Consider the following 4,826-nt stretch of genomic DNA (forward strand, 5'->3'; position numbering starts at 1 on the left):
CTGTAATCCACATAGATGGCACTTGGATGGGCCAACAAAACCTCTTTTCAGAAGATTCTCCCAAGTGAGAATCTTCTTTTGGTGAACTAACCACATGAATAACTTGACTTTCGTCCATTATGGGTTTCTCCAAAGGTCATTCCAAACCTGGTCAGGGTTTGGATAATCAAAACCTAGGGCCATGCGTTTAGCTTCTTTCAGGTTAAAGGTGCCTTCGGTGTCTCAGCCCCATCTAAGTTGGTCCGACGAGGAAGACACTAAAATCTTCCTCTTTTCCAAGTCTAGAGCCAAGGAATCTGCCTGTTCTTTCAAAGGACTCTCTTCACTGTAATCAAGATTCTTCCATATTTGCCATTTGCCATTATCCCTTACTTGATCCTAGAAGTCACTTACCATGAGTAGACCTTTGTTATCAGTGTCATTTTTGAGAGCGGTTAGTTCCTCTAAACAGATTTGGTTCCTGCTGCCAGTTATCCTCCCAAAACCGTGCAAGGTTCCCAACTTTGATTTCCCAGAAACTATGCTGCTGGACAATGCCTCTATTCTCCCAAACAAGTTTCCAAATGTGGGAGCCCTTGATGTGCCCTGACATTCTGATATGATCCCTCTCCTGCCAACTCTTTGCATATTTCCGCTTCCAAATCTTTGCCTAAGGGGTTGCCGATTCCTTTAGCCATCTCCACCAAAGTTTTGCTCTCGAAACTCTGTTGAGGATTTCAAGATCATGAAGCCCCAAACCACCATGGGCCTTAGGTTTGAAGAGCTTGTCCCAAGCTACCAATGCCCACTTCTTTTTCTCTTCCCCTTTACCCCAAAGAAAATCTCGTTGAATACTCCTGATTTGTTGTATAACACCTTTGGGAGCAGGGAGGGCTGAAAACATGAAAATGGGTATAGCTTGTAGAACAACCTTTGCAAGCACAAGACACCTTGCCAAGTTCAAAGACCTACAGGTCCATTTCCTGACTTTATCCTGAAGTTTATTGGTGACCGGTTCCCACACTCCCTTACTCAGAGGTTTGTCAGTAAGAGGCATTCCAAGGTACTTGGAAGGTAACTGAGCCCTTTGAAACCCTAGAATTCTAGTGAGGTTCCTCTGAATAGCAATGTCAGTATTGAAGAAAAAAATACTTTTGATTTGTCAAGGCTTACCTCGGTACCAGCCGCCAAAGCAAAGTCGTTCAGGATTTGTTTGAATGCTCTAGCTTCTTTAACCGTGGGAATGCCCTGCAACATTGTATCATCCACAAATTGTTGATGAGGAGAGGCATCCCCATCTGGGGTAAGTTTCAACCCTGGATTCTTGCTTTGCATAGTCCTTCCATCATGAGAACAAATAGGAAGGGGGAGAGCGGATCCCCTTGTCTGAGGCCTCTAGAAGGTATAAAGGTTCTAGAGGGAGATCCATTAAGCAGAATTGAGAAACTAACCAAGGATACAAGGGCCATAACCCATCTTATCCAGTTGTGGTCGAATCCATAAGCTCTTAGCACCTCCTTGATGTACGCCCAACTTAGCTTATCATAAGCTTTCGCTAGGTCCAGTTGCATTATCATATCGGCTTGCTTCTTGCTCTTAAGAGAGTGTACCACCTCATGTGCTTGTATGATGTTGTTGAGAATCTGTCTTCCTTCCACAAAACCAGTTTGCTCCTCTGAAACGAGAGCAGGAAGAAGAGGCTTTAGTCTGTTAGCAATCACTTTGGAGATAATTTTGTACACCACATTACATAAAGCTGTGGGTATGAATCTATCCAGCGTCATAGCTTTTTCCTGCTTTGGAATCAAAGCTATGAAAGAGGCATTAAGAGCTTTCAAAACAGTTTTGGATCTTCTAGAGTCTTCCACAACCTCAAGGATATCTTGTTTGACTGTTTTCCAACAAGCTTTGAAGAAATCCACATTGAAACCATCAGGGCTAGGAGCTTTCCTGTTTTGCATCTCATTGATGACCTCACTAACCTCCTCTTCAGACACTGGCCTGTTAAGATTGTGGTTGTCTTCCCTGGTTACAAGTTTAGGAATGAACTTTGTGAATTTGTTAATGAACCGAGATCTATCAACGAGAGGCTCCTCTGCTATGCTATGGAAGTGATGAACTAGGACAGATTCTATTTCTGCGTGTGAGACAAGCTCTTTCCCTTGAGAATCTTTGAGTTTGGAAATTCTGTTATGAGATCTGTTATCCAAAGTTGATTTATGAAAAAACTTTGTGTTTCTTTATCCTTCTCTTATCCACCGCACCCTCGATTTCTGTCTCCATAAAATCTCCTGTTGCAAGCATCGATCCTCCCAATCGTTCTGCAGAGAATCATCCAGAATTTTAGTTTCCTCTATAAAACCCTCTAGGATGTTGATCTGATTAATCTCCTGGATTTTCTTCTCAACTTTTTTTTTTGGCTTTAAAAATATTGCCAAACTCTTGTTTATTCCAATCTTTAAGCCTCGATTTGATGTGCTTGAGTCTCTACTGCAATATGAACATTTTAGTACCTTGAACGGGCCTATCTTTTGTCCACCATTTGTCAACATTGCTGGTGAAGTCAGGGTGAGAGAGCCATATATTTTCAAACCTAAAGGGTCTGTTCCTTGGTGTACCCATAAAAGTAGCTTCCATCTGGAAAGGCCAATGGTCTGAGCCTCCGAAGGGAAGGATTAAAGCTGATATATCAAGGCCTTTGATAAGGAGTTCCTCTGAGACTATGAATTTGTCTAATTTGGAGGCAACTTGAGAAGCTCCTCCTCTCTTATTATTCCAAGTAAAAATGCCATTTGTTGTTTCTGTGTCCACTAGCCCCATGTTATTCATGAAGATCTGGAAGGTAGTGGAGTCCCTGCCTAGTTTCCTTGTACCTCCTTTTTTTTTTGATATATCTTTAAGAGATCTAATCATATTGAAATCCCCTTCCAGAATCCAGGGCATATTAGGATGTCTCTCCCTCAGTTCCTCAAAGGGATGTGAGAAGCTTTAGTTTGTCTTCTAGTTTTTGAGGGCCATAGACATTAGTGATCATGTAGATCTCCTTATCCCCCAAAGGTTGAATCACCATCGATAGATAATTCCTAGAAGCTTCAGCATCCAAGATTCCAAGTTTTTGAGGATCCCATAGAGTGAGAATCCCCCCTGCTGAGTTGCCTACATTTACCTCTAGATACTCATACTTGATTAACTATTTGCTGTGTATCTCTCTGATCTTCTCCATCAAACATTTTGTTTCCTGAAAAAAATTAATATCTGCTTTTTCTTCTTTTATTCGACTACTAAAATTTCTTTGTTTCCTTTTACTTCTAAGACCCCTAATGTTCCAGGTTGTAAGCTTCATTAAGAAAGGTTTGTAAAGGAGTAATTGGTAAGTTCCTTCATCTTACTTGAGTTAATCATAAGTTTTCCACATTCGGTCAGCAGCTCATTCTGTTTCTTCCTTCCTCTTTTCCTACTCAGATTCTTTGAAGAAAGCATCGATGTATCCTCCATCGTTTTCACTCCCCTATTCTCCTAGTTGTCATGGTTTCTTTTGACTCCAGAGCACTTTGTTTGTGATCTCCAGAGGAAGAGTTTTTGAACCCTGTCAAACTCCGCTTTTGGCAGAGAGTCAACCCCTTTGGTGATTCCTTGCTCCAGAAAATTTTCTAGATCTAAATTCTCCCTCTCTAGAATCTCCTGCAGTTCATGATCTTCCGTTCTTGCCTCACTTGGAGTCATATCATGGTCCCTGTTGAGCTCCATCATATTTGGCATAACATCTGTTTGTTTGTTGTTTTCAGGTATCTCCTCCATGTTAGCATCCCCTTCCTTCTCATTGTGAATATTCTCCGATTCTTGGTTTGCCCCATTGTTTTCAACTTCTTATTGTAAGATCTTGAAACTATTGTGGTTCGTTTGTCCGTCTTCAGTACTTTTCTTTTGGTACCTCTTGCCTCCTTTCCCTTTACCCCCTACCTTAGTAAAGCCTTCGAGATCCTTACTTATGGTGGCTTTTGTGTTGCTCTCTAGTTTGTTCAAAGGGCAGTCCCTGTATAGGTGCCCGTGTTCATGGCACTTACGACACCTGAATGGGATGTGTTCATAGTCTACCATTTGCACCCATTCCTCGTCATACACTTCTAAAATGATTGCATTTGGAAGTGCCCCATATAAGTCCATTTCCACACATATCCGAGCAAAGGAAGTGTATTTGCCTCTTAAAGTAGTATCTGATATTTTTATAAAATGCCCTAGCTTGTTACCGATAGCCTTTAGAGATTTTGGCAGCCAATAATCTAAAGGAAGGGAGTAAAGTCTTATCCATACCAGTACCGAGGTGAAAGTCTCTTGTTCTAGGACAAAGTTCATTACCCATGGTCTCATGTAAAGGTCTGCAGATGCGTAAAAATAGGGTCCTCCTTCAAACACTCTGTCTTTGTCCTCTAGGCTTGTGAACACCGCCGTGAAGAAACCCTTGGACCCAAGGTGAAGGTCGATTTTCCCCTTTGGTTTCCAGTGGTTCTTTATCCATGCTTGCAAAGCCTTCTTCGTCGGTCAGATCCCCATGAATTTATAGATAACAACATATTCCGCCATGTGTTCTCTGTGCACCTGCAGCGTTGGGTCACTTAAAATGACTCGAGGAATAGTGGTCGCCTTAGGTTTACATGCCCCTGATGTTTTCATGGGAGCAAATTTCTGACTGCTACACTCTGTCCTCTTCTCCTTACTATGTTCCTCATGGTTCTCTTCCTGTTCTTGAGGTCCGATGGTTTCTGATTTTTCATTATTCGTAATCTCTGTTGCCACCTCCGCTGGTTTCTTGAAGTGATGGGAACCAACTCCCTTGCTTCTGTTCGCAG

Source organism: Pinus tabuliformis, chromosome 2_2, assembly GCF_031772625.1.
Source record: "Pinus tabuliformis cultivar Carrire ecotype Pingquan chromosome 2_2, CPIR1, whole genome shotgun sequence".
In the NCBI taxonomy this organism is placed as follows: domain Eukaryota; kingdom Viridiplantae; phylum Streptophyta; class Pinopsida; order Pinales; family Pinaceae; genus Pinus; species Pinus tabuliformis.